A 25,073-nucleotide genomic window follows, 5' to 3' on the forward strand; every position below is an offset into this window, starting at 1 on the left:
GCACCTAGCCATTGCTGAGGCTGGCTTTGAACTCACAATTCTCCTGTCTCAGCCTCCAAAGCAGCTGGGATTATAGGTTTGTACCACTGAACCCAGAGATTTCTAGCATTATTGAAGCAACTTATTTTTCATAGGTCAATATTTTGACCTACCAATAAAGAAAAGTCCACAACTAGATAAATTCTCTGGCAATTCCTACCAAACCCTTAAAGAAGAACTAACACCAATACTTCTCAAATTATTCCATGAAATAGAAAAGGATGAAACACTTCCAAACTCAGTCTATGAAGGAAGAATAACCCTGATACCAAAACCAGACAGAGATACAGCAAAGAAATAAATTGGACAAATATGCCCGATGAACATACATGCATCAACTCTTAATGAAATACTGAAAAAAAAATACATATAAAAACATTTTAAAAACATAGTGCACCATGATCAAGTGGGGTTCATCTCAGGGACACAAGGTTGGTTCAACCTATGGAAATCAAAACAGAATTCATTAATAGACTTAAAAAACATAATTATCTCAATAGTTGAAGAAAGAGCATTTGACAGAATACAGCATTCATTCATGTTCAAAATGGTAAAAAAACTAGGGATAATACAAAGGTCACTGAACATTTTATTTTATTTTATTTTATTTTTAAAGAAAGAGTGAGAGAGAGCGAGAAAGAGGGAGAGAGAGAGAATTTTAATATTTTATTTTTTCAGTATTTGGCGGACACAACATTTTTGTCTGTATGTGGTGCTGAGGATCGAACCCGGGCCGCACGCATGCCAGGCGAGCGCGCTACTGCTTGAGCCACATCCCCAGCCCGTCACTGAACATTTTAAAAGCTCTATACCAAAAAACCCAAGACTAACATGATTCCAAATGGAAAAAATGAAACGTTCTTTCTAAAAACTAGAAAAAGACAAGGGTGCCCTCTTTCCCCACTTCTAGTCAACATATGAATATTGAAATTCTAACCAGGGCAGTTTGGAAAAAGAGATTAAAGGGATAGGAATATGAAAAGAAGAGCTCAAAATATCCCTATTTGCTGACAACAATATTTTATATGTAGAAGACACAACTACAAAACAAATTTTTTAAAACTCATAACCACACTCAGCATAGTACCAGGATACAGAATTAACACTCATAAATCAATTATGATCCTGTAACCAAATTATGCATCAGCTGATGAATCACAATGGATTCAAAAAAATTTAAAAAATAAAATAATCAGGAAACAATCTAACAAGTGAAAGACCTCTATTATGTAAATTACCAAACACTAAAGAAACAAATTGAGGAAGACCGTAGAAGATGGAATGTTTCAAATGTTCATGGATTGGCAGAATTAATGTTACCAAAATTGACATACTACAAAAATGCTATAATTTTAATGCAACTCTTATTAAAATGTCAATGATATTTCACAAAGAAATAGAAAAAGCAGTCATAAAATTCACTTGGAAAAACAAGAGGCACAGAATATTCAAAACAATCCTTAGTGAAAAAAAAGTGAAGGAGACAGCAGACGTGATCCGATCTCAAATTATACTATAGTGCTACAAAATGGCATGTGGCAGAATGTGGCAGAATATGGCATGTGGCAGAATGTGGCAGAATTAAATTGAACCCCTATCCCTATCCCTACACAAAACTCAAACCTACAAAATGAGAGAAAATCTTTACCACCTGCACCTCAGAACGTTAGTCTTCTGGATATATAAAGAATTCAAAACAAACCAGCACAGGAGGTTGAGGATCAAATGTTCAAATCCAGCTTCAACAATGGTGAGGCACTGAGCAACTCTATGTCTAAATAAAACGCAAAACAGAGCTGGGTATGGGGCTCAGTGTTAGAGAACTAGCCTTGAAGGTGTAAGACCATGGGTTTAACCTTCAGCAATACGTAAAAATAAATAAATAAATAATAAACAAGTAAATAAGTAAACTGTGTCCATCTACAACAAAAATAATAAAAATAAAATAAAAATAAAAATAAAACTCAGGGCTGGGGATGTGGCTCAATGGTTGAATGCCCCTGAGTTGAATCCCCACTACTTGCCCCCATGAAAAAAAAAATCAAAAAACTTAACACACACACACACACACAACCCAATATAGTTAATATTCTCTTCTAGTGGTCATAAGATGTAAATAAATGTGCAAAGGAACTGAAACCGGTAGTTCACAGAACAAGAAATACAATTGGTGAGCAAATATATTTTTTAAATGCTCAATATCCAACCAGCAGTGTATGAGGGTACCCTTTTCCAGCATCCTCACCAGCACTTGTTGTTTGTCTTCATCATGGCTGCCATTCTTACTGCAGTGTGATAGTATCTTAGGGTAGTTTTAATTTGCATTTCTCTGATTGCTAGAGATGGTGAGCATTTTTTCATATATTTGTTGATTGATTGTATATCCTCTTCTGAGAAGTGTCTGTTCAGGTCCTAGGCCCATTTGTTGATTGGCTTATTTGTGTGTGTGTGTGTGTGTGTGTGTGTGTGTGTGTGTGTGTGTGCGTGTGTGTTTAGCTTTTTGAGTTCTTTGTATACCCTAGAGATTAGAGCTCTATCTGATGCGTGAGGGGTAAAAATTTGTTCCCAGGATGTAGGCTCCCTATTCACCTCACATATTATTTCTCTTGCTGAGAAAAAAACTTTTTAATTTGAATTCATCCCATTTGTTAATTCTTGGTTTTAACTCTTGTGCTATAGGCATCTTATTAAGGAAGTTGGGGCCTAGCCCCACATGAGGAAGATTAGAGCCTACATTTTCTTCCATTAGATGCAGAATCCCTGGTTTAATTCCTAGACCCTTGATCCATTTTGAGTTAACTTTTGTGCATGGTGAGAGATAGGGATTCAATTTCATTTTGTTGGATATGGATTTCCAGTTTTACCAACACCATTTGTTGAGGATGCTATCTTTTCTCCAGTGCATGCTTTTAGCACCTTTGTCTAATATAAGGTAGTTGTAGTTTTGTGGGTTAGTCTCTGTGTCCTCTATCCTGTACCATTGGTCCACCAGCCTGTTTTGGTGCCAGTACCATGCTGTTTTTGTTACTATTGCTCAGTATTATAGTTTAAGATCTGGTATAGTGATACCATCTGTTTCACTCTTCCTGCTTAGAACTGCTTTTGCTATTCTGGGTCTCTTATATTTCCAGATGAATTTCATAATTGCTTTTTCTATTTCTGTGAGGAATGTCATTGGGATTTTGATCAGAATTGCACTGCTGGTGGGATTAGAAATTGGTGCAGCCAATTTGGAAAGTAGTATAGAGATTCCTTGGAAAACTGGGAATGTAATTACCATTTGAACCAGCTATTCTTCTTCTAGCACTATACTTAAAAGACCTAAAAACAGCATACTACAGGGAGTCAGCCACATCAATGTTTATAGTAGCACAATTCACAATAACTAGACTGTAGAGCCAATCTAGATGCTCTTCAATGGATGAATGGATAAAAATATGTAGCATATATACATAATGGAATATTACTCAGCACTAAAAAATAATAAGATCATGGCATTTGCAGGGAAAAGAATGGCATTAGAGCAGATAATGCTAAGTGAATTTAGCCAGTCCCCCAAAAACAAATGCCAAATGTCTTCTCTGATATAAGGGGGGTGACTCAAAATGGGGAAGAGAGGAAGAGCATGGGAAGAAGATTACCTATACAGAGGGAAGAGGGGTGGGAGGGAAAAGGAGGGAGAAAGGGAATTGCAGGGATGGTGGAATGAGAGCCTCTCACTGTTATACAAAATACATGTATGAAGATGTGAGGAAAAAAAAAAGAATAGTGCTACCTTAGATTAAGAAGAGAGAAGTGATGGGAGGGGAGAGGAGACGTTGGAAAGATAGGAAGGATAGTAGAATTAAATAGACATTATTATTATTGGTGTATATATGTGAATGCATGATCAATGTGAATCTACAATCTGTATACTCACAAAAATGAGATATTGTATCTCATGTGGTTCAAATGTATGATATGTCAAGGTCATTGTACTGTCATATGCAACTAAAAAAAAATAAAAATTAAAAAGGAATTGTAGTGCAAAAAAAGTACATGTAAAATGGCATAAATTGACATAAACATACTTTATAGTCAGAGATAAAATTGTGCTTTATATGTGTAATAAGGATTATAGTACATTCCACTATTGTCATGCACTTAAAAAATTATAAATTCAATAAAAAGTAGAAAAAACACAAAATGCTCAATTTCTCTAGAAATTAGAAAATGCAAATTAAAACCTCATTGATATTCCATTCTTGGTCCAGTCAAAATAGCAACTATCAAGAATACAAGTAACAATAAATGCTGGAGAGAATGTGAGAAAAAAAGTTACACTCATACTTTGCTAGTGAGACTGCAAATCGGTGCAAGTACTCTGGAAAACAGTATGGAGATTCCTCTGAAAATTTGGAATGGAAACACCATTCAACTAGTTATCACCCCAGTTGAATCTTGATTTTATTTGTTGCAATTCAGAAGTCTTGTTGAGGAAATGAGTTCCTAAGTTGAAATGATGGAGAGTTGGGCATATATATATACATATATACATACATACATACATACATACATACATACATACATACATACCTGTATATATCCAAATGACTTTAAGTCAATATACTACAGCCACACCAATGTCTACAGCAGCCCAATTCACAATAGTTAAGCTAAGGAAACAACCTAGGTGAGCTTCAACAGATGAAAGGTTAAAGAAAATGTGCTACATATACACAATGGAGTATTTCTTATCCATAAAGAAGAATGAAATTTATGGCATTTGCTGGTAAATGGATGGAACTTGAGAATATTATACTTAGTGAAATAAGCCAATACCAAAAAAACCAAAGGCCAAAAGTTCTCTCTGATCCTAAATAGAATCAGATGTAGCCCATGTATGTAAAAAATACACTGTACTGTCATACATACCTAAAAAAATAAAATAAAACCTGGTGCTGAAATAAAATTAACAATAAGAACAGAGATAAAAAGCTTTAACCTAACACACACATTTAGTAATGGAAAGAGATGACTAAAATTCAGTGGTCTGGACACACTAAAGCAAGACTAGAAATAAATGAAGAAACTCTTACAGAATTATGCGAGTTTGAGATCTTCATTTATGCAGGTTCTCAGCCTAGGTATCTCCCATATATTTGCAGACACTATATTATTGACAAGTATGGAGGAACCACCACAGAAAATGCATTTCAGATACTCTACTGCCTATATCACTATTTCACTAACATGACTCCACTCTCACAACACTGACAAAGAAAGTTGTTACTTAACAGTACAAGCTGTCACCACTCAGGAGTCACAGAGAAGACACAGGAAACTACAATAGAGACACCATTTGGAAAATAATTCAACATCACACATTTAACCAATAACATAAGACACATCATCCAGGGAAAACAGTTTCCTAAGCAGACACTCAAATAAATGTGGAAAAGATATATATCCCTGAAGACGTACAAATTTCAATGTAGAAATATAAGAAAGATAAAAAGCAAGGTAGCATGACTGTTTCATAGTTAATAACCCTAGAAACTATTTTCAAACATAATGCAATATACAAAAATGCCAGAATAAAATTCAAAAAAAAGCTAAAATAGTGAATTAATTCAAAGATGAAGCAAAGAAAAACTGAGTAGATTAAGGAAAACAATGCAGGGCATGAAAGAACAATTCATTACGGATTCTGAAAAAGAATCAATTAGAAATCTTGGAAATAAAGAGCTCAATACTTCAAAGAAATATATCCAGATAAAGTTAGACCCATAGACTAGATCAAGTGAAAGAAAAAAATACCAGAGCTTGAAGTTGATGATGAAATATCACATTCAGACAATATCAACAACAATCAAAATAATATTAAACAAATTACAAAACCACTAGACACAATTCATAGACTATTTTATGAATCACTGGTACACATAATGGAGAAGAGGTACAGGCTACAGGCAATGAAAGCTTTCTCAGTGAATAAAAGAAACTATTTCTTATATCTTGTGAAAGTTATGGACAGCCAGGTATAAGATTTTAGAATACCAAATGGACATGGCCTGAAAAGAACTTCTCCAAATCATAGTCTATAAAATTACCAAAGGTACACTGAAATCTATAATAAGGGCCAAAGCAATTATAAACACATGAGAAAAATATTAGATTTCTGAGTAGAAATTTTAAGGCCCAGGAAATGGTATATTTCAAACCCCAAATAAAAATGTTAAAAAGAGAAACAAAGACAATAATTGTAAAATGGATGGAAAGGGTTGTCAACATGTTAAGGTGAAAAAATCAGGAACAAACCCCAATTATCACATTCTCTCCTTAACATGTAGAATCTGGGAAGAAAATAAGAATGACTAGAAAATGATGGAGGGAAACATTAAGGAAGAGGGTAGGTAACTGGGGATGAAAAAGGGAGTAGAGGGGAAAATGGAAGTATGGAGAGTGGTCAGGATTCAAGTATTGTATATGTGTGTATAGAAATATCACTGTGAAATTCATAATGTAGGAACTCAATAGGAGCTGATATTAACAGTTGACAAGAACACCTGGTTTTATAACAAGTCCAATCTGCTATCATGTGACCATATACAAAACAGAATGTATAATTTAAAAATATTCTTACTTCTGCAAAGACATAAAATTTCAGGGTCAAAATTAATGTAAAATTTCTTCAGACAATATCATTTAGATGATAATTTTCTAATAGTTAATTATTAAGATATCCTGGATTCTGTATGAGCAAGAAAGATATAAAAAATATGAATGAAATTTGATCATTATTTTTTTCCACTTTTCTTTTGTTGATCAAACTTTCTTACTCTTATTTACACAGGGCATGAACACCAAGAGTAACTCATTTTTTTAAGTCTTACCTGGATTGAAATTTACTGATGTTCTAGATTTTGCTTTCATGTATTGAAGAATTAAATTCCTGTTTCTATAGTTGAAAAAAGTAATAAAATTGGTATTTTAATACTCATATGAAAACACTAACCAAATGTAATTCAATACTTAATAATATTTTAGATCTAGTATCAGAACTTTTTCATATGCTCTCCTAATCTGTATGCCCTATAAACATTTTGTTAACTTGAAAATTATTTATACAATGTTTGTTCTTTTCTGTTTTTTGAGATGGTATTTCATGATGATGATCAGGCTGATCTTAAATACCCTGGCTCAAGCAATTGTCCTGCCTCAGGCTCTTAAGTAGCTGGAGTAAATGCATGTGTCACTGCACACATAATTAAAGAAAAAAAAAAAAGATGAAACGATCATGAATTGAGAACAAGACAGGTCAATATATTAACTAGTGTAGCTTGAACTCAGAAAATGTCCTGTCTCTGTAAAAAATAGTTTTTTTTGTTCTTGCACAACTTCTTTCTCTTAGGCTTAAGGCCTTCTAAAAAATAAAGGTTGTATCACTTTAGTTCACCAGGTTGTTATGGAGATTTACTAAGATAATATTGAAACATGTTAAACAAAATAGTAAAATAATGGCATACTTAACTACTTACAATCTCAACTAGAACTAATGTGTATTTTTCAAGGTTCTAATATTCAAAAGTTAAAATTATTTAAAAAAATGCCTGAGTCCTAATTTTCATGATCAATTGGGCTCTTCTTTGTGCTTTATAACTCAGAGAAAATCAACAATTAATTTATAACTCTATTTATAAATATCTTTTTTAATTAGAGAATATAATCATCCCCTTCTGTGAGACTAATCAATAATAACAAAGGCAAGAAATTAACAAATGCCAAAAATTTGGACTACTACTATTTCTTCTCTACCTAGTTGAACAGAATCAGCAGACAAGTGTAGCTACATTTCCATGTTGATCTCCAACTGACTTGGAACACAAAATTTTCTTCAACACAATGGATACTGAGGAGTTATGATGGGGCTTAGCTCTCCTAGATTCAATGAATCTGCTTAATCTATTCCTTTTGAGGCAGACCTTAATAAATGCTGAAAACTTTAGACAGCGATTCCAACAGATTGGAAATTGGCCATTACTTGGGAAAATTACTAGAAGTGCCAATCTAAAGTTGGCAGTCACCATGGAAAACAGTGAGGTGGAACCCCCTGCAGTCAAAGGAAATCTATTTCAAGGGATGGAAGGTTTGGGGCACAGATCTGTTAGCCAAGATGACAGAAAACTCTGATCTCTTCCAGAGATTACTTGAAGCTTTACTTGAAGCTTTCTAATAGATTTGAATGATTTTATTTTTATGACAGAAAAGACAAAGTCCTAAAAGGATAATGCACCACACAAAGGGTAAGGCTAATATGGGGATTCCACATAAGGTTCCTAAAGGGGGGACAGGGTCAGAGTGCTTAGTATTTGTTGGCCAAAGCTAGAGGCCAAGCTGTCAAAGCAGAGTGCTTCTGCTTGGAAACAAGTGTTGAATAAAAAAGCATGAGTGCATGAGAACCAAAAAGATTGTTGTAACTATTGAGTCTAAGTGTAGGGTTACCATGAAGATGGGGATTGGATCAGTCAGGGTATTTTGAAATAAAAGCTATTCACTACCAGACTGCAGAGCCAGGTCTGGCAGAAACACCACAGCAACAGAACTGACAGAGACAAAGGAAAAATTTAAAAATCTATTTATTTTCCTCCATCTGACTACAGAATTATCTTCCTTACACTTCAAGGAGATCATTAGGTCCTTGATAAATTAAAGGGGGATGGTAGAATAGCTAACTTCAGCTAAACAGGGAATTTCAAGACCCAAATTGCAAATTATAAAATCATAGGTGTGATACTATCTGTACCTATGAGAAGGGGATGTGCTTGAAATGAATTGGATAATGCTGGAAACCCTAAGAATAAAGGTTTACAAAGTCCTAAGATATTAGCTAGTGGTGTATCTCAGTGGTAGGAAAATTTCCCAGCATGCATGAGAAGAAAAAGAAAAAAGAAGGGGAAGAGAGAGGAGAGAACAAACCTTGAAGGTGACTCATGCACACATCACTACTAATTTTTTTAAAATAACTAATCCATTTTAATTATGTGTATATGACAGTAGAGTGCAATTTGATTCATTTGACACAACTGCAACAACTTTCATTTCTGATTTCACAAGATGTACCATTGCACCATATATGCAGTCATACCTGTACCAAGGTAATAATGTCTATCTCACTCCACCATCATTCTTGCCTCCATTACCCCTCCCCTTCCTTCTCTTTGCCCAATCAAAGTATCATCACTGTTTCTTGCCTAGACTTCGAAGGGTTTCCGACTAATGAACTGTCCTAACTCACTACGGTTCCATAATAGTTATGCTATGAAATAAGATGCATATATAAGATGCAACAGGTGTAACTATTGTGGATATACATCTAATGTTGATTAGTATTGTAATATAAATACTTACGCAGTATTTCCTCTAGCAATGGCATAAGACAAGGCAATCTCTCCACAATTATCTGAAGCAGACACATTGACACCACAATGAAGAAGCAGCTCAGCTATTTGTGTTGATTTATGTTCCACAGCCAACATAAGGGCTGTTCTAAAATAAGAGAGATAACTTCAAATTTAGGTATTTTAATAAGTTTAGTTAAAAAGCCATTGTAATACATTTTACCAATTTGACATTTATCTTTACATACACTAACAGACACATACATCTTGGAAGATCAAATCTTTATCTTTCTAAATCATTTGTAAGTCTAAAAGGAAAACAAACACATAAAAAATAAACACGTGTCCCAAAAGGGGAGAGTTACAAACTTAAAATCCTTCAATGAACAATAATTATGATGAGGTCATTCATCTGAAGTTGGCAAAGATTTCAATGAATAAAGCTCCATTTCTTTCTTAGGGTGATGTAATATATTGTAACTCACAGTCAGCCAAATGTCAAGGAGTAAAAAAGGTATTTGCAGGTATAACATAATAACAGTAGCACTGGTGATAATAATAATAATTGTTGCTTCAGTCCTTCACTCTGAGAAGCATTTGCCAGGCATTGAAATCAATGCTACATGTATAATCTTGCAAACAGATGTCAAGCATATGTTACACTCTTTTTCATTATAGATGTTCAAAATTTGTTAAGACTAATTAGACGTCATTTAGGAAAAATCTGAAATCAATATTCTACAAATTAAGTAATTTAAATCAAATAGTCATATAAAGGAAAAAATAATTTTCAATATTTATTTATACTCAACACAGCATTTCCAAAAGAAAACTATATCAGGAGAAGATGAAATATTTCAGAAAATTTAAAAAGTTCAATACTGAATAAAAGCACAAACTAAAAGTCTATATTTTACAAAACATGAAAACTCTAGCTAACATAATGTGATCAACAAAATCAAATAGTAATCATCAGCCAATAATTATAAGGGCATATGAATCATACTACATACTCTTATTTACGTTGCTCAGTTTGAATAATTGCTTTTCTCCTTAATTTTAGTTTATGTTCAAAAATTTCACTCTATTCCAATAATTATGTCATTCCCATTAATTTAATATTTTTAACTTGAGTGATTTTACTACAATATTAACATTTTTCCAAAAAAATACAAAGTACTATACCTTCCGTTATCATCAACTGCATGAACGTTTGCTTTATTCTTAATAAAAAATTCTACCATCATCTGTCTGTTTTTCTTTATGGCGAGTAAAAGTGGTGTTTGGCCACTCTGAAAAACAACAAATATAGTTTATTCACAAAATTACTACTTTTCAACTGAAGTTAACCTTACAAAATACTGTATGAACATAAGCATATAATAATAATGTAAATTACTAGTAGCCACTCTCTTCTCTTCCCATTCTGCTTCCATACATGCTGCTCTTTCATTTTGAGATGCCTCTCCTCTGCCTAGAGTGGCCACATGAACTCCAGCATTTCTAAAACTGCTTCATACATTTACTGTTTCCATGGTCTTTGCCACTGTCAAGCATTCATCACGGCATCTTGGAGTTATGTAACATGCACCCTCCTCAACCAAGAGCATCTTGAGGACATAAACTGTATTTTATATCCCAATATCCCCATTCTCTAATACATATTAGTAAAGGATATAAGTATTATATTTCATTAACAAGCCAAATTCTCAATTCACTAGTAGGGTGTATCAATCATATTCTGAAGAACGTCTACTTTTCCAGAAATACCAAACTGCATAGAAAAGATTCCTTGTTTTACTGTTAGAGAAAATTTACACAACTGTGCATGGTATGTCCAGTAGTACAGAAATTGCCTTACCATTGCTTAACACCTACTTGACATCGATTTTTCATTGTAGATATAAACATGTGGACAATTGAAGTTACAGGAATATATTTCTGAGAGCTTTCCAGCAACATGGAAGTTTTCTCCATGTTATACAAGTCCACTTGATTCTTTTTTATTTATGAAATCAGAATCCCAGATTCCAATGTAAGGAATTTCTGCTTAAAATTGATAGTCTGAGTAAACTATGTTGCTTTTTCATAATTGTTCCTGTGTCTTCTCTTATTATAAGATGAGAGATATTTATCTTACATGTCAGAAAGTTCAATACAAAAATATATTATTTTTATGCAACTGGAAAAAATTTTGCCAACTAATCCACTGAGATGGGATCAACAAAGAGAAATAACCAACTCAAAAAAAAAAAAAAACTAACACAGAGCTGGGATTATGGCTCAGTGGTAGAGCACTCACATAGCGCATGTGAGGCGCTGGGTTTAATTCTCAGCAGCACATAAAATAAATAAAATCAATGTATTGTGTCCAATAATAATTAAAATATAAATATTTTTAAAAACTCCAAATAAACAAAAAAACCACCCAGTCAATAACTGAGCAAAAGAACTAAACAGAAATTTCTCAAAAGAAACACAAATGTCCCAACTATATAAGAAAAAGTCTTCTACATCTCTAGCAATTATGTTAATGCAAATAAAAACTACACTAAGACTTTATCTTACTCCAGCCACAATGGTAATTATCAAGAACACGAACAGTAATATATACTGGTAAGAATGTGGGGCTGGGGATGTTACTCAAGCGGTAGCACACTCGCCAGGCATGCATGTGGCCTGGGTTTCTGTTGGTGGGACTACATACTAGTAAAACCACCCTGGAAAACAGTTTGGAGATTCCCCAAAATCTAAGAAGGGAACCACAACATAAAACAGCTATCCCATGCCTCAGTATTTTCCCAAAATTAGTAAAACAAAATTTTACATGTAACTGTATGTAAATGCAGTCACATGTGTGTTTACAGTAACACAATTCACAACAGGTAAATTATGAAATTAACCCAAGTGCCTGTGAATGGATGAGAGGATTAAGAAATTGTGGTGCACATACATACAATGGAGTATTACTCAGCCATAAAAATGCATTATGTCATTTGTTGGTAAATGAGTTGGTATCCAAGAATATCATGCTAAGTGAAATAAGTCAAATAAGAAACTCAAAGGTCAAATGTTTCATATGTGGAAGCTGGAGTTAATTAAAGAAAAAGAAATGAAGAACAGAATATCAAAAGATGTAAAGAAGATCATTAGTGAAGAAAAAGAAGATTGAGAGGCACAGAGAGAATGAAAAAGGGAAGGCAATGAAGAAGGAAATCTTTAAAATTCATGTTATATGCAAACATAAATATACCACAGGGAATTGCACCTTTATGTATATGTAAAAAGAATCAACCAAATATAAATAAATAGGTGAAAGGAGGTCCAGGAGAATAGGAGGGGGAGAACGGAGGAGGAGGGGTAGACAGATGGAAAAAAGGGAATCAAGGACTCAACTGGAATTCCATGCATTAAGATTTTGGGGGAATGAATTCAACTACTATGTAAAACTATAAACTCTTAATAAAAATAACATTGAAAATGTATTCTCACTTGTAATGACAATCCTGGTAACATAATGCTTGCTTATTTTCCAAAATTCTTTTTACTCTCATCCACTTTAATTGCTACTTAAAGTTACTTATAATTTTAGGCAAAATTTAATTCAGAAATTTTGTGTATCATCAAGATTTATGTTGATCTACACAGATTACTTGTAGCATCATGAAAGATACTAAATATTGGCATTTTTAAGGAACAAAGCTGAAGACTGATACATAGTACAGCTGGCGAAATCCATGAGTTATCTACTTCTAGCAATAATTTATCTATTCTAGCAATGAGTGACCTAATCAGCCTTTCAAAAATTCCAGTGGGAACATGATTTTTATAGTATATATATAGAAAACTATTTAACTGCCAATCTCTAATTTCAAAAATTTAATCCCATTTGAAAGAGATTCATAATATATTATGTAGTCCATATTCTTATATATCAGTAGAAACCACCATGAAAGCTTTATCACACTATATTAAAAAAGAGGAGTTATAACCTCATTTATAGAGGTAAAGTAGGTGATTGGAGTAAGTGCTGCAGTTGCCAGTAGCAAACTGAAGAACATGTGTGCCCAGCATGTGGGAGCAAACCATGCACACCACACCACACAGTACTATGGCTCAAGGGGACCACATCAGGTTCTTTCACAGAAGCTTGAAGTTCAGAATTCTGCATCAACTGATGGAGACAAACTAAATACACACATGAGCTACAAAATAAGGAGGAAGAATACGAGGAGAACTTCCAACATTTGCTAGTATTTTAATAAAAAGAAAATTTGCCTATAATCAGTATTTTTTAACATGCATTACTGTTAATTTTAAGAAACATTTTAAATATTTTTAAAATAATGGTGACTGATGTATATACCGTGTTTTTGGCTTCAATATCTGCATTGTATGAAAGCAGTTTTGTTGCTATTAATGTGTTCCTATGAAAGATAACATAGTGGAGCGGAGTTTCACCCTTGTTGTTGTGAACATTTGGATTGGCACCATGTTCTAGAAGAATAATTGCACATTCCTCTTCCTCATATTGTAGGGCCTGTTGGTTTTAACCAAGAAATAGATTGTAAATTTTGGAAATCCAAGAAAAATATTTCACGTTTTACTCATTAGTTATAGCTAAATGGCATTAACCAATTTTTCTTCTAAGCATTTCATCAAATTCATTTCCTGCAAAACCACTGGCTATATCTACCTTCATCAATGGTGTGTTGCCATCACTGTCACACAAGTCGATGCTACATTTCCTCTTCACTAGAAGAGCCACCACTGCTGGATTGCCATAGGCACAGGCATAATGTAGAGGGGTTCTGTGCAAGTAAGAAGCTTTATTAGGAATTCATAAGGTACCTTTTGAAATATACTACTATTTATGCAATTATAAACATTAAAAAGCTCATAATTCCTCTGTTTTCTTATGAAGAAGGTACACTATTTAGTAGCTGTCATTACTTATTTTATTAATGAATGATCAGCCTACGCCACTGACATTTTCTTCTTATTTCTTGTTTCTGATACTGCTGGGGATTGCACCCTGGGTTACTGAACTACTGAGTCATATCCTAAGCACATTTTTATTATATAAACAATTTTGATGCAGGGTCTCACTAAGTTGCCCACTGTGGTCTTCAACTTCCAATGCTCTTGCTTCAGCATCTTAAGTAACTGGAATCATGGGTATGTGCGACTGTGACTGGTTCCATTGATTTTACTTATTTTTGTTTGTTTTGTTTTCATATTGCTGGGGAGGGAACCCAGGCCTGAAACATTCTAGGTAAGGAAGGGCTCTACCACAGAACCACATCCCCAGAGCAGAGTATCCCACTTGCCTAGAAAGAAGATGGACTTGAGATTTAGCTCATCTTCAGTTTGAATTCTACTTTAGGCTCTGTGATGTACTAGTTATCCCACAGTCTTACTCTCCCTCAATTTCCTAAAAAGTAAGGATTAAACTTTTGAGTATCTCCCTGGATACTACCAGGATGCATAATGGAGAATCTATGTAAAACATCTGAAGAGTTTGTAGCACAAGCAACAGCTCCATAATTGGTAGCTATTGTAATCAATATTATTTATCAACTAAGAGTATTTCAATTAATAAGTTAGTAGTATTGTAGTGATTTTTAAAAATATATTTTAAAAACTATGTATTTCAATGAGTCTAAGATGATTTTTTTTCTTATCATTTTAACAACACTGACAATGGAATCCCACCAATAATTCGGGCTGCATTACAACTATAATTGGCAGCATTTAATTTTTTCTTCATTAACAAAATAAAGAACCATCATAATTCATGGTGCCTTACCTTAAGTGAAATGTGAGACAAACAATAGATTTATGGCAGTTCTCATGACATGGATGGCATTTAAATTCAGTTTTAAAAGTATGAAAGGTAAAGTAGGCTGAATAACAACAATAAAAGGCCAAACCGAAAGCTAACTTAATGCCAAAGGAAAAAGAACCTAAATGAATTAGTATGGTTAAATTAATTCAGTATTTATATATATGGGATTTATATATGAATCAGGTATTTTCAATGTTCAGTATTTAATACTGTCTTAATTTTTCACAAGGGACGTTTACAATTTCTTACCTCCATGAATGCATGATTGAAAAGGAGGAAGAACTGTTTCATTTGAAATTGAGTCCTATCACTTCAGTTTTAATTAACTGGTAACACCTAGAAAGTTTTTATGTAAGAGTTCTCTGAGATAGTAGAATATGTCAAATACAAAATAAGTAGCTGTGCATTTCTTGCGCATTAAAAACATACTCATTTTATGAGTACAAATGAATAGAATTAAAGAATAATTCTTTAATACTTTACTTTATAAAAGTTTCACTTAAAAATACTAAAGTTGAGAAGTTTAGTATTTTTATGTGAAACTTTTATAAAGTAAAGCACTACTTTTTCAGTAGTAATAATCTTTTATACTTGCTCTCTTCTATTCTCACCAAAACAAAATTAATAACTTATAATTGCATATTTAAAGTAAAATATACATATATGAGAAATGTATGTGTAGTAATATCTACAACAGATGAAATGCACTATAGGATATCTATATAGAAATGTACTAGAAGAAAATATAAATGCTTTCTTCATGTTGGCAAAGGTGTTCTAAGAAATAATGAATTTGAAAGAAGACTTCTTTTTTTCCTACCTCTCTTTTTAAAATTTATTATGTTGTTGATGATGACAATGTTATTGTTGTTGTTTTGCTGGGGATTGCACCCTTACCCTTTGCTTTGCCATGCAAAAAGTGCTCTAACACTGAGCTACATTTCCAACCTTGGAATTCTAATTTAAATCAGATAAAATACTCTAATTTTACAGATGCTCAAGTGATAGTGACATATGAACATAGAAAAAATATTTATGTCCTTGGCAATAGAAGGAATTTAAGTCTAACAAATGAAATAAATTTCTCAGCTACAATATTTTGAAGATGAAGAGTAGTGATATTGGGCTGTTGATTATGGCTTGAGCTGTTTATTGCTCCTCAAATAGATGATTTAATGATAACTTCTGTGCCACATTTAAAACTGTGCATGCCACTACCTACCAATTCCATTTTACTCTTCTTCCAGATATTTGAGTATTCTTTTTATCCTGTTCCAGTCACTTATCATTTGGTCATTGGCAAACAAGTAATTTGTGAAAGTTAATAATGTATTCTGATACACAGAATGGCAAGTCTTTGTTCATTGCAAATATTTTCTTAGTGTCATCATGACCCTAAATGACTGTGTGTGAAACTAAAAAAAGGTACTGATATTTTGTTTTTTGTGAAACTGATAACCACAGAGAGCGCTCACATTTGGGGTCAATGAGTATTCTATTGCACAAACCACAAGCAGGGCCTACCTTTGATACTCTTAGTCCCTTCAGAACAGAGTAGGGCAAGCTACATTAGAGCAGCAGCAGGCAGCTCTGTACAGACTAGGCATCCTTTGTGTGCTACTCCCTTGGCCCTGGTGACTGAGAGCCTGCAATGCCTAGATGCTCTCAACCAATGCTCTACTCTCCATGCTTGAACAGATACACAGTAATGGATAACTACAGGAAAGGATATTGGAACAGTGGAATTAGCAATTTTGGAATTTTGTGCGAGAATCTTTTGGCAAATGCTTTTTTACTTTAGTCTAAAGTGATAACAAAATTGAAATAGCATGCTGTGTTTGTTGTTTTGGAAAATGTGAAAGCTGCCAGTGAACTCAAGTGTCCTCTGTGGAAAGGTAGTTAAAGGTAGTTAACTTCACTAACTGAAGTTAATGAAGTATTTGCAGAAAATTCAGGGCTTGTCAAGACTGTTGTTATGAAAATGGTTTGATGATCAAGATGACACCGAGTTATCCTAAGAATTTGATAAATTAGTGAGTGAAGCATGTGAGAAATAAGTAAAATCTTATTTTAGTGTACCCCTAAATATACTAGTGTGAAGGAATTTTAAAAATTAAAAAAGAAGAAAGAACATGGAGCCATCTTCCCAATTCAGAGTTCTTGTGAGGCTCTCAGGACACAACATTTTTCAATGCTTTTGAAAATGTGTACTTTAAAAGATGTTGTGTGTATTTGTTTTTTTTTAAATCAGTGACCTTATAGGGAAATTTTAAGTGTCTGGGAAACCAGTTAAAAATTTGGTTTTGTTTAGCTGCCCATTAGATGTCCTGGGTACGGAACTTCCAAGGTGTGCAGGTCCTGGATATTGAGGACTCCACAGGATATTAAAGTCAAATATTCTGGTGAAAGGAGAACTGGTATCCTTTCTGCTCTGCTCCTATTGGCACAGCCTGGATGGTGCAGGCTTCAATTCCATCAGCCCATTGGTCCCTTACCCCTCATTCCCTGGCCTCCCAGACCCTATTACCTATTTTTATGATCGGTGCTATCAATATGACATCCACGTCCCAGATAACGTTTAATTCTTCCCAATTCACAATTTTTGGCAGCCTGGTGGATCTTCCCAAGAGGGTTATATCCGAAAAACTTGACTCCCAGGCTTATATAAACAAACTTTCTCCAGGCTCTATCCATCCTAAAGACAATTAGGTAACAACCTCTGCCAAGTGGCCTACAAAAGCACCTCTTCCATTAGCTATCTGCCAACCAACTGGCAAAATAGTCGTTGCCAGGTGACAATGATAAACACAAGTGCACATTCCACAATCTGCATGGCCCTAGGTGATTGGCTCCTGGATGGCCCGCCCCCTGTACTGTGATCAGCGCCTGGCTATTCTGTAAAGACCCCATCAAGAACCGGGTGGGACTCCCCTGAGACCACCCAATACCCATACAGTGAGTGAGATGACCCACCAGGATCAGGTGGGCCTCAATGGCGGGCAGGTGAGAACCCCCCACACCCAGACCTGGGTGGGCAGGACTCATCCTCTCTGCCATTGCACAGCTGCCTATGTCCACAGCAGGAAACAAATACTGCACTCTTCCTATTACTTTATTCAGTAAATGGCAGAAAAGGAGATCCCTGACTTAAGATGTCCATTAAAAAAAATCTGGAAAAATTCAGGAATGCATTTAATTTAAAGCAACAGATTAGAAGAAAACAACAGAATAACTGCACCAAAAGCAATTTTATTGTCACTCTTCTGCGTCATCCAGTCCCTGACATAGCTCTGCTCAACACAAAGAGGGAGTAAGCAGCCCACCAGTTCCACTCAAAAGCAAAAGGAGAATAGTGTGACAACCATCACCCTAGGCTTTCCAGTGTAGTACCAAAATGTCCTGATTCAGTTTCTCCCAACCCAGATTACTGAGAAGAACAGATGAGCTATTTGGAGATGACCTGAAACAAAGAAGAAGTGGTGCAACACATGGATCAACTTGCAGCAGAAGAAATCATGGTCCCCAGTGGCTACTCTGCCCAGAACCCCCACAACCTCTGCACTGTCTCCTCCTGTAAACAACTCTAGCCTTCATTTCTGGCGTTCCCTCAGGGTTTGCCATTACATACCTCAGGTGCTTGCTCCAAACAGACTGCAGTAGTTTTTGCCACTGAGGAAACCAACAGCCACAGAGTAACCCTGCATCTTTCCCTACTACAAAAAGCCTCAAAGGTGTTTGCATTCACAGTCTCCAAGCACCTGTACCACTACCTCTAGATTCTGCCTACCCAAGATAACCTCAGCTATAGTTGCCACAAATCCAGACCCAAGGTCCCCAAACAGCCTTTTCCTGTGCAAGAGAACATGAAGGCTGCAGCCCATACTGGAGGCACAATCCCATGTGATGGGTGTACACCTGCAGCCATATCCATGCACCCTGCCAGATGTTGGACTGACAGTTGCACATGCACAATACCACTTTCAACACCTGTCATGAGCCACTGTGCGCCATATTTAGCAGCCTCTGAAGTTACATACACATGTGTCACCAGCCTGTTTCATGGTGATATTAACATATGTAAGCACCCAGAGTCCCATTAACCATCACCACCACCATGTAGCTTTGCCTGAAGAGAGTTGTTCTGTGCCACTGCACACGTTTCTCCTCAGCTCCACTCACAAAAAAATAGTGCATGTTTACAGCCATCCTCTACACCTCCATGTCCCTTCCACCATACTTGAATTCACAGGTGAGGTTTCTAGCTTAATGCATCCATGATTAGGCCCCAGAGCTGTAGATACATAGCAGGCAGGCAAAGCTCTGCTTTTGGTCCTTCCCTGAAGCCCTATGTGTCTACAATCAGATCTGATCCAACCGTCCTGTGCTTTAACAAACTAGGTCCCACCTCATAGGCACTCTTTGCCAGCCCTGGCTTCTGTCCTTGGTCCTAGCTTTTCCTTACTACTTCTCTGCCCACATGTAGCCTTTCTACATTGCAAATGCCTGCAGCTGACACTGCACCAAAGTGTGCACACTGCCTGGTCCATATGTCTTTCACCTTTTCTAATCTTCTCTGTATGGATCTAGAGGCACTATCTAGGACCCAGGCAGTCCTCATAGCAACTCTAGATTTCCCATAGCTCTAGCCACCAATGACCATGAAGATTCTCATGTTACCAAAAGTTGTGCCTGCTAAAAGAGAAGCAATGCATCCTTCAACCTTAGATAACAACGATGTTGCTCCATGCCACTAGACCAGTGCTATACTAGGTCAGCATGCCCTCCCATACTGTTCTGCAGGAAAAAGCTTTCCCATCCTGAAAGAAGTCCTTAACTCTGGAAGAAGTAATGGTTTCTTCAAATGTGCATGCACCTTTTCAAGCTACTAGGGTCAAGAAGAATCAGAGAAACTTGGTAAAAAAAGGATCACAAAAAGTCTTCATTAAATGAATGGTCCAACAAAATTAGAGACCTTGATATAATGAAAATGGGAGAATAACATAACAGTTGGGTTAAAACAAAATCAGTTCAATGAAGAAAGTTTATACCAGGAGCCAATCCATGACACCCACCCTGATTCAGGCACAGATGACTTCCTATTCCTCTTAGAATAAAGTTCAAAATACTCACCATGGTCCACACTCCCCATGGCCAGGCACTGATCTTCGTAATTCTTTGTACCTCCCTTGATCTTGCTCCCTCCCCTCAGGGCCTGTGGCATTATTTCTTATCCCTGCACTTAATCCAATGCCTCTGGTAGCAACTTGCTTCCATTTTTCCTGCCATCACAGGATAATGAAGCCCTCACTCAGAAGCAAGCCAGCCTTGGAACCGTGAACACTGAATGCCTAGTTTGTGTCCTTTACTGGGCCTTCTTTATTGTATTTATTGTGCTTAATTTGTTTTACTCCTAAATATTAACTGAAACGAAGGAGACCAGACATACTATCTTGGACACTGTTCTAACCTACATAACTGACTTGCACTTTAGCCTCCAGGACTCAGTCAAATTTGCAAAATGAGTGAATAGATGCTTGGAGACACTCATGGACTCTCTGCTTCTCTAGGCTTTCAGGTCAGGACCTCCACATATGGCCCACATCAACCAGTATCCCTCAATCTCCCTTGATAAGTTTTTTCATTGGCAAGAATAATTTTGGTAAGTCATTTTTTAAAGAGATAAGCACCATACTCAGGATCTCATACATGCTAAAGCACTCTACCACTAAGCCATATACCCAACACCTCGGTCAATGCTTTTAAACAAAACAAGATTACCATTAAATGGTCTGGTGTTGGGGGGGGGTATGAGGTGACAATTGGAGGGAGCCACATATGGAACACAGAGTTTTTGTGGCAGATGAAAGGCCTTATGAGGACCACACTGCATACTCTTTGCACTGCTGAGGTTTGGGGAAACCTTTCTGTACCATGCCCACCCAAAAAAGAAAAACTTGCCAGCCTAGCTTCTTCAGAACTAAATAGAAAACATTAATCAGATAGACTGAATAGACATCTATGGACTATTTAATCTATCAACAATAAATTCATTTGCTTCTCCATCAAACAATGACCATTGTTTGAAATAGTTCTTATTGCCAGGCGTGGTGGAGTACACCTGTAATCCCAGCCGCTCAGGAATCTAAGACAGAAGGATTGCAAGTTCCAAGCCAGCCTCAGCAAACAAATGGTGCTAAGCAATTCAGTGAGATCCTGTATCTAAATAAAGCTGAGTATGTGGCTCAATTGTCAAGTGCCTCTGAGTTCAATTCCTTGAACCAAAAAAAAAAATCATATTTTTGAGTACAAGGTAAATGCAAGAAATAGAGATAACTTCTTGCGCCCTATCGGATCATAAATGAAAGAAATAACAAGTTAATGACAAGAAACAAACTTTTTAATGCATGGAGGTTAAAATATACAACTCTGGATTAGGACTGGATCACAGATACAATCAGGGGAGCACAAATTTCAGAAATAAATGGGAACAGGGATACAATACAACAAAATTCATTGGGTTATTAACACCCATAAATAATTTATGTACCTATACATCAATGGCAAAGGAACTAAAAGAGAATTAGAAAAATATCCCATTCACAATAGCCTCAGGAAACAATAGAATACTTCGGAATATATATAAGAAAAGGTATGAAATAGTTCTACAATGAAAACTACAGAATACTGAAGAAAGAAATTAAAGACCTTTGAAGATGGACAGATCCCCCATGCCCTAATTCTGCCTATGTTAGGCAGAATTAATATTGTCAAATTAACCATACTACCCAAAGTGCTATACAGATTCAATGCAATTCCTATAAAAATACCAATGAGTTCCTTTGTAGAAATAGAAAAATCACCTATAAAACTCATTTGGAAATATTAGAGAATCAGAATAGGCAAAGCAGTCATTAGCAAAAAAAGTGATACAGGAGGCATCACAATCAGTACCAGAATCATGGTAAAAAAAGAAGACACAGGAAAAAACCCACATAAGTATAGTTATCTAATATTATAAAACAGCACCAAAAACAAACACTGGAGAAAAGATAGCATCTTCAACAAATGGTGCTGGGAAAACTTGAAATACATGTAGCAAAATGAAATTAAACCCCTACTTCTCACCCTGCACACAACTCAAAGTGGATCAGGGACTTAGGCATTAGAACATAGAGACCCTGCAACTAACTGAAGAAAAAGTAGGAATGTAAGTTTAGGAACTTACTTTCTTAACAACACCTGTAAAGCACAAGAAGTATAATCAAGAATCAATAAATGGGATGGAATCAAAGAAGCAGCCTTTAAACTTCTTCTCAGTTCAAGAAACAATAATATGAAGAGAAAGCCTACTGAACAGGAGAAAATCTTTACCACCTGCACCTCAGTTACAGCATTAATCTCCAGGATATATGAAGAACTCAAAAACTTTATACTACTACTACTAATAATAATAACAACAACAATAACAATAACAACCACCCAATCAATAAATGGACTAAGGATCTGAACAGACACTGCACAGAAGAAAAAAATACAATCAACAAATATATGAAAAATGTTCATCTTTAGTAATTATAAAAATGCAAGTCAAATCTACATTGAGATTTCATCTCCCTTCAGTCAGAATGGCATTATCAGGAATTCAAGCAACAATAAATCTTGGGGGGAAGTAGGAAAAAAGGTTCACTCATACCTTGCTGGTGGAAAGGCAAATTTTCAATTTATCATTAGAGAAAGCAGCATGGAGATTCCTCAGAAAACTTGGAATTGACCCAGTTATCCCACTTCTCAGTTCATACCCAAAGGATTTAAAGTCAGAATACTACAGTGATGCAGCCACATCAATGTTATAGCTAAACTATGAAACCTGTCTAAGTGCCTTTCAACAGATGAATGAATAAAGAAAATGTGGTATACATACACAACCAGATATTACTCAGCCTTAAATAAGAATGAAATTATGGAATTTGGTGGTAAATGAATGGAGCTGGAGAATACCATGCTTAACAAAATTAACTAATCACAAAGAACCAAAGGCTGAATGTTTTCACTGAATTTCAGATGCTAATTGACAATAAGGGTTGGGGTTCCTAGGGATGAACGGAGGTACTGTGGATAAGGCAGAGGGGAGGGAAGGGAGGGGAAAAGGAATGGAAGTAGGAAGAATAGCAGAATGGATCTGACATAATTACCCTATGTGCATATATGACTACATGACCAGTGTGAGTCTACGTCATGTACAACCAGAAGAATGAGAAGTTATACTCCATTTATGTATGATGTGTCAAAGAGCATTCCACTGCCATGTACAACTAAATAGAATGAATAAAAAATGTTTTTAGGTGCTCAGGAAAAAAAAAACAAACACATATCAAATAACTGTAAAAGATTAAAAGGTGTATCAAAGATGAAAGCAGAATTAGAAATCACCTGATCCAGTCCACCTATTTCATTAATGAAAAACCTTATTACAATACTAACATATCCCCAACCAGAAAAAATGAGAAAGTCAAATAATTATCAAAATTATACTACATACAGAATTATAGTTCACGTGTGAAAAATTCTGTGATATAGACAAGAAGAATAAAATTTTATAAGATGAAGGCAATCCTCATACTGCAGACATTTTATGGCTTAAAATTGGCACCCATGCTTCTCTAGGAAAAAAGATGATGGGCATGGAGTCAAACTAATGGAGTTCCCTCCACAGCCATCTGTTTCCTTCTCTGGCTTAGTATCCTTCATCCTTTCAGGAAGTTATACTATTCCACCACAAGGATGAAAGATCACCCACAAGGATCATGGCAAGCACACGAGGAACACCAAAATTGGAGGCAAACGAGAAAGGAGGGCTGTGCTATTACTATCATCAATTTGATGGACTAACACTAGCTTCCCTGTGTGCCTAATGCTAAGAATTCAAAAAGAAGTGAGATAATATGAAACTTTATTCAGCCATAAAATAAATGAAATTTTGTCATCTGCAGGAAAATGGGTGGAGACCATAATATTAAACAAAATAAGTCAAACTTAGAAGATCAAGGATCATATGCTTTCTCTCATATGTGCAAGCTAGAATGGAAAAAGAAATAGAAAGGTGTGGGGGATAATCTCAGGAAAATCAAAGGGAGATAATTAAAGAAAAAGACCAAGGGTTTAGAGGTATGCAGGGAGGGAAGAAGTGCTGGGAAGCAATATTGGCCAAATTATATTGTTAAATTTTGTGCATGTATAAATATATAACACAAATCCTTGTTATGTACAATTATAATGCACAAATTTTAAAAATATTGAAAAAAATAATGGCCCGTGGGAACTGATTATGTTTCAGCTTAAGAATCTACAAATATCTATAATCATTTTATGATGCTCTGTCTCTTGGAAGCCCTATTGCATACATAAACATGTACGTGTAAGTGTTTCTGCATACATATATATATTACTGTACTAAACATAGAAATAGATAGATAAATAGATAGATAGATAGATAGATAGATAGATAGATAGATAGATTACGACACTCAAGACTCACAAAAGAACTCAACATATTCATAAGCAGGGTGAGCCCCTGGCCTTCTAAATGTGGACCCACTTAACTAAAGAGCATGATTTATGCTCTTTATATAATGCCTTGTGGCTTTCTAACTTAAGTGCTTTTTGTTTGGGTCCTTTATTTATTTTAACCCCAATTTGATATCCCTACAGATATATTCATGTTCTAAAACAGAAAGGGATAGACAACCTGTCCAATATTAAAAGTAAAAAATATTAAATACCAAATAAAAATGCTATTATATATTTTC

This window comes from Callospermophilus lateralis, chromosome 11 (assembly GCF_048772815.1).
Source record: "Callospermophilus lateralis isolate mCalLat2 chromosome 11, mCalLat2.hap1, whole genome shotgun sequence".
Classification (NCBI taxonomy): domain Eukaryota; kingdom Metazoa; phylum Chordata; class Mammalia; order Rodentia; family Sciuridae; genus Callospermophilus; species Callospermophilus lateralis.